Here is a 12,647-nt window from a genome sequence, read left to right as displayed (position 1 = left end):
TATTGATCTAACTCAATTATAGCTATCTAGATCCTGTGTCTAAATCAGGCCACATTCCTAGGAGGTTATGATTTTGACATATCTTTATGGGGAGACATTTAACTCACAGCAGGTGCCAGAAGGCGGTGCTGTCCATGAAAGCAAGGTTTATCCTACAGAATGAGAAGCAGTAGACCAGATCCACACAATTCTGCTGGGAGGGTGCCCAGGAGGGAAGTGCCCAGGGACAAGTCAGTCTCAGGTAGGACCCAGAGGCCAGGCTTCCTACATCCATTTAATCACACAGTGCTTTTGTTGAATGTTGGGATTCTGTCTAAGCTCCACCCCCACAGCTACCTGGGAACAGCCAGGTATGCTCTGCCCCACAGTTGTCTGGCAACAGACAGCTGTGCCTGACAGTATAAAAGGGGCTGCTTGCCCCTCCTCTTCCTCTTCCTCCCCTCTTCCTTCTCTCTTACTCTTTGTTCTTCTCTGTTCTTGCCACCTTCCCACATGCCCATGGCCGGCTGCCTTTCCTCTCCTCTCCTCTTCCTCTCTCATTAAACCACTCCACGTGGAACCATGCCGTCTGGGTATGTTCTGTCCAGGCACAGGCCACGATTTAAACCCTAACATTTGTAACCTATAATAGCACTGTGACCTTTTTGGGTCCACCTTCCACTCAAGTCTAGTTTGAAAAAACAATGACTTACTTAGCATTGATGCTGTCTAGGGGTACAGAGATTGCCTCCTCTTCCCTGACAACTAAAGAATTAAAAGACAGGAAGACCATGTTTCCAGAAATCAGGGAGTCTCTGTGGAGTCAGCATGTGATACCGGGGACACTGCAGACTCTCTTGGGGGCGGTCTTAGTCTCATTAATAGGAAAATTTAAGAAAAAAACTCAAATGGAAGCTCAAGGGCAGAGAGCTAAGTCAAGTGGACACTTGAGGGCAATTTGTCACAGTATAAAAAGAAAAAAACACCCAGGTAGACACACTGTGAACCTGACAGCTGCCTGCAGGAGGAGAAGGGAGAAGAGAAACCAGAAAGGAGGTTGGTACCAAGACAGCAGGCCACAGGGTGGGGAGCAGAGTTTTGGGGAACTCTTTAAGCTCAAAGCTTTACAGAGTTTAAAAGTATACTTACTAGGCAATGGTCAGCATCTGAGAGCAAAAGACAGAAAAGAAAAAGAAACAAACAAAAAAAAGGAAGCTATGATGTTGTGAGTCAGAACTCTGTAAATTAGGTAGACTTAGACCTCATGATGGCTCAGATGGACTGCAATAGGAGATAGGAATTCTGGGAAGAAAAAGTATGTTATCATAAAGTGAACCCACTTTTCTGGGCATGGTTTCTTAGCCATATCCTTATCCTGCCAGCTGGACTAACTTTAGTGGAGGAGCTGAGGACAGGTCACCACTTAGAGGTAGATGTCATGGTCTACTGTAACTGGGTTATTTACAGAAAGAAGTAGAAACAAGAATGACTTGTAGACATCTATGTCACTGAAGAAAGCAAATATCTCTTCTTCAGCAGCTGTTGTCTGTGCTTCTTTGGGGAGGGTGGAGCTTTGTGAGGGAGTGTCTGCCCTGCTCACTGTATAAACCCTTTCAGAGAGCAGGGCTGCATGGACTCCTCCTTCCTCAATGGGAAGTTAATGGGCTCAGTATTGCGCATTTCTCTTTGGAGTAATTGTATCTGCTTAGAGTTCAAGGAGGGCAATGACCATATCATGCCTGTGTTTCACAACATGGGCATAATTTATAGTTTCTCTCCCAGCTAAGCAGGAGGCAGAATAGTTAGTGTTGTTATTTTACCTTAGGTTCAACCCATGAAAACTTGCGATGATCCAGAAAAAGCGCCATCATTGATAACTAATTGCTAGCATTGATTGGCAGTGTCCTTTGTCCTTGGTTGTTTTTTGCTCATCTAGAATCTCCTTATAACCTGGTAAGGTACATATTCACAGCTGTCCTGAGACTCGCCTGAGGGGGCTGCTTTTTCATAGTCTTTGTCCTTGTTCTTTTTCTTCAGGCAGAGGGTAGCTCTGTAGCTCTCAGAAGCCCAGAGAGAAAGGGAATGTTTCCAGAAGTGCTTTCATGACATTGAAGGCAGAGGAGGCACTCAGCAAACTAATAGTTGTAAAAGTGAAGCCTTTGCAGGGACACAGACTGGAAGGGATGCAGGATTGGTGTGAGACAGCTGCCCATGTCTGACTCAGTTTCCCTACAGTAGATGAGGTCCTACTCATTCCTATACCAAAGGCTGAGATTAAATGAGGAATGTACATGATTTCCCCTGAAACTCTGCATGTCCTTTTAGGTACACAGAGTGAATGCTTCAGGGAGAAAAGTGGCCCAGCACCTAGCACCTTCCTGGGGAGCCCCTCCCACCCACTCTACCCCCTACTCTGGTAAGCAGAAGGCTGGATATCAGCGAGGCCTTTAGAAGGGGGATGTCTTTCCCAACTGAACATGACACAGCCTCAGGGCGGGTTGTTCTGGTTCCACTTAGTTTGATTTATTATTGAATAGGCTGGAGATAAATTAGAGTCATTAAAATAAGAGGCTGCAGTCTGCAGGCTGTTTTGAATTCTAGAGACGACTACATTTACTGGGACCAGATTGATCTGTGTGAATGTCTGGTGGGGGGTGGGGGAACCTGGGGATTAAAAGGAGCAGGACCTTGTTCCTGGTCTGTACTCAGAGGCAGAGCAGGGAGGGGCAATAGACTGGGTGTCTTGGGCAATGGGAATGTTTTCTTCCAGTTCTGAGAATAGAAAACCTAAGACCAAGGCACTAGCTGGTCAGCATCCTGAGGCCTCTCAGCTCCAAGATGACCACTTTGGCTTCACATAGCTTTTTCTCTTACTCAGAGAGAAGGAAGTGAGGGTGAGGATAAGGGAGGGAGGGAGGGAGGAAGGAAGGGAGGGAGGGAGAGAGGGAGAGAGAGAGAGAGAGAGGGAGAGAGAGAGAGAGAGAGAGAGAGAGAGAGAGAGAGAGAGAGAGAGAGAGAGAGAACGGGAGGGAGGAGGGAGGACTGTGGGGGGAAGGAAGAGGGGAGATCTTATGGGTGCCTTTTCTTATAAAGACTAATCTTATTGGCTCAATGCCTCACCCTCACCTTAACCTTAGCCTCTTTTTAAAGGTCCTGTCTACAGATGAAGCCTTACTGGGAGTCAGGATATCAATTCCTAACCTTGGGGCACTGCACTGACTATTGGTTTTCATATCCATACAAAATGAACATTAATGGCTACCTTTATAGAGGAAACAGGTGCACAGCATTTGGTTTCTAGTTGGTAAGGGCTGGTGCTACATTGTGAACCTTGCACACATGACCCTTCCTAATGCTCTCAGTACTTTGTCAGACCTTTTCACAGGGTGGCATGATGGGGCTGAATAATCTTGTGCCGAGTATTGTCTCTGTCATTTCCAAATGTGAGGAATTCAATGAGCAATTTTCTTTCTATGCATGTGGGTGGGTCACTTGGAAGGGACAACAGTATATTTGTATTTATGTATGTCTATTTGTACGTATTCAGGTACACACGTGTGTACATGCATGTATGTGCACATGCCCATGAAGGACAGAGATCAACACTGGACATCTTTTATACTAGTGAATAGTAATAGTAATAGTAATAGTAATAGTAATAGTAATAGTAATAGTAAAACTAGGTTAGGCTAGTTGGCCAGTTAGCCCTAGGAATCCATCTTACTCTATCTCCTCAGTGCTTGGATTACACGTATACATCACCATGCCCATCATTTTCACATGTGTGTTGGCATTGGATGAGGTTGTCCATTTTTCCATGCAAGCATTTTGCTGACTGAGTCATCTACTTTGCCATCAGAACTGCTTTTAGTTAGAGCTGCTGGGATCACACGAGATAGCATATGAATCTTCACCATGAGAACTGGTTGCTTTTCAGTCAGCCTGGGTTAGTTATTCTTCACTGTCAATTTGACTGGCTTTAGAATCACCATGGAAACACACTTCTCTGTATATCTATTAGGGTGTTTCCCGAAAGGTTTAACTGAGAGAGAGGCAGACACACATTGAATATGGATGACATCATCTCATGGACTGGGGTCCTGTTTGGAATAAAAAAGGAGAAAAAGGCAGAGCCCCAGAATTCATCTATATCTGCTTCCTAGTGGAATATAAGTGGTCCGATGCTTCACCTTCCTGTCGCTAAGCCTTCCATACTGCACACCTCTGTTCTTTAACTTGCTTCTTGTCAGATACTTGGTTCCAGCAACAGATAAGGAACTAGTGTTCAGCCCTATGTTCTTGAAAGCTTCATGAGGCCAGGGAACCTTGAACTTGTCCTTGCTCTTCCAGAGGCAGTGGTCTCAAATGACAGTAAAGTATGCAGGATCTCTAGACTTTTACTATCTTCCTCTAGTCTTGGAAACTAGTTCTCGGAGACAATATGATAAAGACTATCTATGTCAAGATACATACGTACCAATGGCAAGGAAACCTCCTTGGGACAATGTCTGATTATTTTGGAGAGCTTTGTGTGGCAGTTGGAATGAGAATGGCTCTCATAGGCTCATGTATTTGAATGCTTGGTCTCTACTTAGCGGAACTATTTGAGAAGGATTATGAGGTATGGCCTTGTTGTAAGAGGAATGTCACTGGGGGTGGACTTTGGGGTTTCAAAAGTGCAAGCCAGGCCCAATGTCCCCCCTCCCCCTTTAGCCCTCTCCCTCTCCCTCCCTTCCTCCTTCTCTCCTTCCTTTTCTGTCTCTGTCTCTGCCTCTCTCTGTCTCTCCCTGTCTTTCCCTCTCTGTCTGTCTGTCTGTTTCTATCTCCACTTGTGGATTAGGATGTAAACCTTTCTTTCAGCTACCACTTCAGTACCATGCCTGTCTGCTTCCTATCATTATAACCATGGTCTAACCCTCTAAGACTGTAAGCAAGCCCCTAATTAGATGATTTCTTTTTATAAGAATTGCCTTGATTATGATGTTTCTTCAAAGCAATAGAATGGTGATGAAGATATCATGATTTCTAATGTTTGCATAGAATAGCCCAGCAAACTCAAAGTAGATCTTAATAGTCCAGTTGTCAAAACACTGGTCAGCAACCCCTGTGCGTCAGGCACCTAAGGGAGGGGGTGGGTCAATGGGGGAAAGATTATGGTTGACAATGGCCAAGAGGCACTGACCCCTGGCTCTCTCTGTCTCTTCCTCATTTTCCCTTCTCCAGGCATTTTTCCAATTCCCCTAAGAGCTCCTGATTCTTCTTTTATATCTGAGTTCTACCCATGGTCATGTCATTTCATACATCCCAAGTCTGCACTCTACCTGCCCCTGCTAAATCTACCATCCCAGAACAGGCTACCAACATCTCTTACCAGGGTTACATTTCAATCTTTTGAATTCTATTCTAAATATGCTGTGGTCTGTGCTTCACCCAGAATCCAGGACAATCGTGTTGAAATGTCAGACCTACCCCCTGTGTTTCTGTTTGGAGTGTAAGTGGTTTACTGTAGATTGTAAAATCCCATTTACACTTCTTAACATGGCACTGAGAAAAGATGGTTGTGCTATGGGAACTAGAGACAAATGGATTGGGTTCAAATCTTAGTTCTGCCACTCACTAACTCCATGGCCGTAGACCAGTCAGCCTACCTTTTTGTGCCTCAGTTTCTTTACTGCTAGAGTGGCGTTCATCGTATTAGAGACCCAGGTGAAATATTTAATCCTTTCCAGGGGTACAACTCAGTGACCTAATCACCTTACTTAGTTCTACCTCTAAAAGGTCCCACTCAACCCTGCATTGTAAGCAACGGGTTCGGGGGTACCTGGAGGAGAATGGGGGACAAGGGACGCGAAGAAGGACACCAAGGCAAGAGTCTGATCAAGGCGACAATTTTATTTTTCCCCAAGGCTGAATTTATACCATAACATGGGTAACGAGTGGGGGGGGGGGAGTAAGAAACATTTACGCAGGCCAAGGACACAGTATTCGTGTGGTCACGGAGTAGGCTGATGTTGACAGGATGTCAGAAAGGTCACAGGTTTGTCCTATCTATTAGTCAGCAGGATGTCTTTATCATATTATTATTTTTCTTGACCACCAGATTTGTATTAGTCTTCTGCAGCTGGCTGGGGATTTTCCATGAACCCAGTCGTACTTCATTCTAACCATAATAATAACATCAACAATGGAGGGCTTCAAGGGCATCGCTCCCAACATCCAATCATTAACCATGAGCACCAAACATTCAATAAAGGAGCCTTCAGGGATGCACTTACTCCATTTCTGAGCTGTATCGCCAACATAAGAAGAGAATGTGCTTTTATAAGGGCTCCTACCTTGCAAGTAGACTCTGTGTGAGCATCAGCTTTTCCTGTGGTGGTGCCATCTTCCAGGGCCCTACATGACTAGGTCTGCATACCTTCTAAGACCTGACTCTTCTCTACTCCTTTCCCTTTCTGTGTTCTGGCTACTCTTTCCATCTTGTTTGGTTTTGGACATGCCAAGAATGCCTTGCCTCAGAATCTTTGTATAGCTGTGAAAATACTTTTCCTACAGACAATGATATGGCTCCTTGATAATGTGATTACATAGGGTTTCCACTGCCAGTTTGATCTTTCTTCCTTCCTTCTTTCTTTTTTCTTCCTTCCTTTCTTCCTTCTCTCCCCATTTTTCTTATTGTTTACCACAAGTCAATAAATGTTTGTATTTATTTTTTGTTTCTATACTCTGGTTATTTAAGGATAATGAGTAGTATCTTAATGCAATGCTGATCATATTGCTGTCTTTCATAGATTTTGTGAGGTAGGGTTTTGGAAAAGGCTCTGATAGGTGGTTTCTTCATGGCTATTCACCGTAAATGATGAGCTCTGGGATGGTGGTATCTTTTTTTTTTATATTTATTTAAGTTTTTCATAATTTCAAATGAGTGTCATATTTACATTGCACTCTTCCCTCTCTCCACTCTAAATCCTCCAGCGAGCCCCAACTCCCTCTCAAGTTCATGACCTTTTCTTCTTTAATATATGCATAGATATTTGTACATGTATGTATATATACACATATACTTACATATAAAAATACAACCTGCTGGGGTTGGGGATTTAGCTCAGTGGTAGAGCGCTTGCCTAGCAAGTGCAAGGCCCTGGGTTTGGTCCCCAGCTCCGAAAAAAAGGAAAAAAGAAAAAAAATACAACCTGCTTAGTCCAGTAGCGCTGTGCGAATGTCTGTGTGTTTAGGACGGGACACTTTGGGTTGGATAATGTATGAGGGATCTTACTCCTCAAGAAGAAGGATTCCCCCTCTTCGCAGTAACCACTAACTGCCTGTTGTCTTCATCTAGGTGCGCGACCTTGTGAGATTTTCTCCATCCGTGTTGGCATGTCGCTTGGTGCTGTCGTTGTGCAGGTCCTGTTTAGGTCCCACATTGTTGGGATTTCATGAGCGTTGCTTTGCTGTCATATGTACCTTGCAGCAGACTTCCTGGGCCCCTGGCTCTTACAATCCTCCACCCCCTCTTCTACAATGTCCCCTGGGTCTTCAGTGTTGGGATGGTATTGTAGATTTACCAACTGGTGTTGGGCACTCCAGGACTGACCGTTCTCTGCATTTTGACCAGTTGTAGTTTTCTTTTTTTTTTTTAATTTAGAGAATACTTTATTAGTTTTTGTAATCAAACCCACGTATATAAGACCTTACATATTTAATACAGTGTGTTACCCCTGTACAAATGGAAAAAACTTAAGTTCAACATTTCTAGACCAATATGGCTGTTAATTTCTGTACAGTGCCAACTCAACACAGTAAACGGGGATACTTTTTTCGAAAGTTGACAGCACAGGTAAAGTTTCAAAAAATTCAAATTATATATCTGTATATATATATTTATATTTATATAAAAAGACCAATAATAGCAGTGTGTTATGCATCAACAGCAGCAACAGCTTTTCCAGGTTCTGCAGTCAAAAACTGTAGAGACATGGGATGGTGGTATCTTAATGCAATGTTGATCATATTGCTGTCTTTCATAGATTTTGTGAGGTAGTGTTTTGGAAAAGGCTCTGATAGGTGGTTTCTTCATGGCTATTCACCGTAAATGATGAGCTCTGGGATCGTGGATGTAGCAGGACCAAGGAGAGTGCAGATTTAAGATGTATGCAATTACATGGGTAGAACTGAGATACAAGAGAAGAATCATAAAAAAGAAAAGAGGAAAAAGATACACATACACACATGTATTCATGTTGTATGTGTAGGTGTACATATGTGAACATGGATAAGGATGTCAGAGGTCAATCTTACATGTTGCTCGTCTCTCACTGGACTTGGGGCTTTCTAATTATGGTAGACTGGCTGGCTGGCCAATGAACCCTAGAGGACCTCCTGCCTTTACCTTCCAATACTGGGACTACAAACATGGACCAATCAATATATCCAGGTTTTTTTTTTTTTTTTTTTGGTTCTTTTTTTTTCGGAGCTGGGGACCGAACCCAGGGCCTTGCGCTTCCTAGGTAAGCGCTCTACCACTGAGCTAAATCCCCAGCCCCCCAGGTTTTTATATGGAGAACTGAACTCAGGATTTTGTCCTGTGTGGCAAACATTTTACTGTCTGAGTCATCCCCCTAGCTCAGTTAGTTGCATCTCGAAACACTCCCTGACTAGGCTCTATGGGACAGAGGTTTGCACTGCTCAGCATATACCCATGGGTCTAGAACAATGCTTGGAACACAGGAAAGGACAGCAATTAAGGATATGCTTAAAGTCCAGACCTGAAAGGTACCTTTATCTCTATAGTTACCACAGTCTGACCCATCCATTGCATGCACTGCAAAGCACAGGAAAGACATAAGACCAATTAAGCACCAGGAAACAGCTTTAATTTAGAAGACAAAATGCAACATTGCCTGCATAGTCATGGTCATCAGGGACTTATTCTTAGAGTTCTCGCTTCCTTTATCTCTGTCCTTTTTAGAGCTGGACTCAAAGTCTGGTACTAAGTAGGTTAGAGTGTCTGGTCTCCAGGGGCTGTAGGTAAGGTTGAGAGTTGCTCTTAGCAGCATTGCTTCCATCGAGACGGAAGGTGGTAGAGGAAGTCAGTGGAAGTCAGAACTGCTGAGACCTGGAGCTGAAAACTTTTAAAATCTGAATGTTTACTTTCTCATGTGGCAGGTGGTGGCAACATCACCTGTCTTTCAGGCTGGATTCAGTGAACGAGTAGAGCAATATATGTCAAGCGCCTTCTGTGGGTGAGTGTTAGGTACTGAGATCCGGTAGGGGGAAACATCAGATTTCCTCCCCGGAACTGTCATGCAACTTATGTTCCAGAGGATCTTGAACACCTATTGGAAATCAAGCTCAGAAAACCATTTCAGGTGGAGTCGCATCCCATGAGCGTATAGAAATTGTGGTGAGGAGATTGCACACAGTAGGCCTGCCGTTTGATAAAGTGGGCTGTGAAGCCTTTGCCAGGCAGAGGCCTGAGTCGAGAGAGGAGAGGAGTTAACTTCAGGCCCACGGAACAGCTATTGAAGTGGGTGGATGGCTTGCTGGCTCTGGTAGTCAATTCTCTAGAGGCTCATGTGGTTGGGGCTGTAGAGGGAGAAGGAAGGACATGAAGTCAGGTGGGTGGGACTGCTGGGTTGGGCTGGGTTATGGTGATGGAGCTCCCAGGCTCAGGGTGGATCTCAGAATTCAGTTATCCGAGATGCTGCTTGTGAAGTCTCAGATAGTGAAGACATTCTAAATTCTTAATCCACTGTGACCTCTGCCAGCTAAGCACCATGGAGATAGGCAGCCACACTCATGCTTCCATCCACAGAATTTCTTTCTCTACCTCAATTCCTATCTTCTGGGTCTTACTACTGAAGATTTTGTTCAACATGATTGAAAACACAGAAGAATGTCCCAGCTGATGAAAATACTTATTTGTCTTATGAGATGAATTTAAGCATAGATGAAAAAAGTGGATTTCCTTTCTCATTGAACTTTCTGATCTATTTTCTAACCATACTGAGTATCTCACCCATGAGGTGCTTTTGTTGTGGGTAAGAGACAGCCTGAATCCCACACAGCAGCTTCAGAATGTGGTGCATGTGGTCTTCTCAGAACTGCATGCTAAAGAGGTTGAAGGACACATAGACAAGGGATCTTATGGACTCTGAGAATAGAGATCAATAGATCCCTGGATACGTTGCTCTTGTTCCCCACTATGCTGTGAGGTAAGGTTCAGATGTATTTATTGTCATTTTCCAAAAGTATACCAGAATCTCCACAGCGGAAAACAGCTGACCCAGAGCAAATGGTTCTGATGAGCTACTTGGCTTGGCCCAATGTTAAATCAGGATTCTGCTTTCCACAGGCTCCTAAACTTTGCCTTGTCCCCAAGTTTAAGCTAACATTTCCATAACTAACATTTCCATAACTCAACTGGCCTATTGAGTGTTCATGGTGCTTCAGACTTCACCTGCTGTCCCCATAGTTCCTGCTAGTCCTCAGAAGAGAACAGCCTTCTGTTTGACTTGAAGATGCTGTCTAGGCTTCTCCCTAGTGCATTAACCCTTTCAAATCAAGCTTCCTCTAGCTTGAGTCCAGATCCATTCTCTGACATCCCTCACAGGGATTTGAATCCAGAATTCTCTGAACTTTGTAATTTATTCAGAGATTAGAATGGCCAAGAAACACTTCTGCATGGAATGTTATGTCAGTAAATGCACTTTCTTCTCTCAATCAGACTAAGGAAAAAATTCCTGAAAATATAGTAAGTTTAATATATTGTTTATAATTTGGTCTGTGAGCCTATGGAATAATATAGACTCTTAAGTCATGTTTTTTTCCTCAGTAAAAGTCACATTTCTATTTGTTCATTTGCTTTTTATTTGTCTTTTGCCCACATGGGCCAGCAGATGTACAATATTTTAAAGAAACATTTGGGAAGTAAGCTTAACTCTAAGAAGTCTAATCTATTTTGTCTTGGTAATATAGTCTAGTTATTTGACTCACATTTACTAAGGCTTAAATAACAACTCAGGTCTCCCAAGCCCATTAAGCATAGTGTTTGGACTGGCTGGACTGTATTCATGGTCAAGGACAGATGAATTGGTATGGAGGTCTGGGTTTAAGGTCAAACTTTGCTATTTGTCGGCTGGGTTGGCCTTGTTCAATGGCCCCACTCTTTCTGCCTAGGATCCACTGGGCATCCAAGGGTCAATTGTATTTCCTTACCTCTTCCCCCTGAGGTAAGATTCCTATATACATGCAAACAACCAGGTCAAGTCCACATTTTTTGCATTACAATGTGTCTTCTGTCACATTTCACTTCACAGATCCTGAGATAGTCTCTCCATTGAGGCTCTTAGAAAGTCTTTCTTAAGCTTATTGTCTTATGAAATCAGAGGTTCTCATAGCCTTGGAGTCTTGTCCCATTAGCCTATAGGCTGCCTGTCACCAGCTATTTACCCAGTGACACATCCAGACAGAGCTGGCTGAGTAAAGACAACAATTTGGCATCTGATCAGGTGAAACTGTCCTTGAGCCGGGGGCTAGGTAGCTTCCAGACAAGCCACCTCCTCACTGAATTTGATAGGACAAAACATCCATAGCTTTCAGCAAGTACTGTGAGGGAACACTGATTTTTCTAATACATGGAAGAACTTGAGGGGCAAGAGTTTCTTTCTTCATCTCTACTTCTTGCCATTAGAGGCATATCCTTCACCCAGTGAGTATAGATGTACCAGGAAGTCATCACATTAGAGATGGAGAGGGATGAGGGTCCTGAGGCATTGTGAGTCTTGACCTCAGCACAAGTGGCTCTGCATGGCTGAATGGTGGTAGGAATCATCTGAGTTGGGTCTTGCAAGTGGAGTAGGAATTCACTTTATGAAGAAGAAAAGGGGAGATTCAGAGATGGGGGAAAGATGCCTTGCTGGGCTGAAGTCTCAGGAAAAAAAGCCTTAGGCATAATTTGGGTCTCTGTTTTCTAAAAGCCACCCTCACCTTTTGATTAGAACTAATACATTTACCTGTTTTATCTGAGCACATAGCCAAACAGCCGTAGATAGCATTTCCCAGAGTCCCTTACCACCAGCCCCTGATTAAGGTCTTCTCAGTAAGGTTTTACCAATGGGATGTACAACTTGCTTGCTGCTTTTTGTTTGTTTGTTTGAATGGAAAGACCATTATTTAACATGGGCCGAAGCATGGGCATGATAGCTCTCTGACTTCAATAAGAGATGAAGAAGTCATAGTACAGGAGACTTGGGGCTCCTTAGTGACTCCTTGGAGCTCAGCTATCCTGTCTTCTTAGACTTCCTACAATTGACCAATTGGTAAGAGAGTTACTCAGTTAATTCAGTTTGACTCTCAGGACAAGGAAAAAACAAAGAGATGGAGGATAAAGGGGAAGAAGCTTCACCTTGAGAGGAGAAAAGATTCAGGTTGCTTAATGTATCTATCTACTTGTTAAGTTCTTTATTGACCAGTTATCGATGGAACATAGTCTGGAGCCTTCGCCTAACCCATATTTTCTCCACTGTTGTACTTCCTTCACTTCATTTAGTAGAGTATTTAACAGAGGGCACGTTTGCTGTATCGGAGGAAGGAAAGTGCCCGAGGTTATGTGGGGAGTTTCTGAATTCATGCGAGCTGGTGTGAGTTGTTATGGTCCTATGGAGAAA

The sequence above is a fragment of the Rattus norvegicus genome, chromosome 19 (assembly GCF_021556685.1).
Source record: "Rattus norvegicus strain SHRSP/BbbUtx chromosome 19, alternate assembly SHRSP_T2T, whole genome shotgun sequence".
NCBI lineage: Eukaryota > Metazoa > Chordata > Mammalia > Rodentia > Muridae > Rattus > Rattus norvegicus.
Note: the sequence above shows the minus strand (reverse complement) of the source record.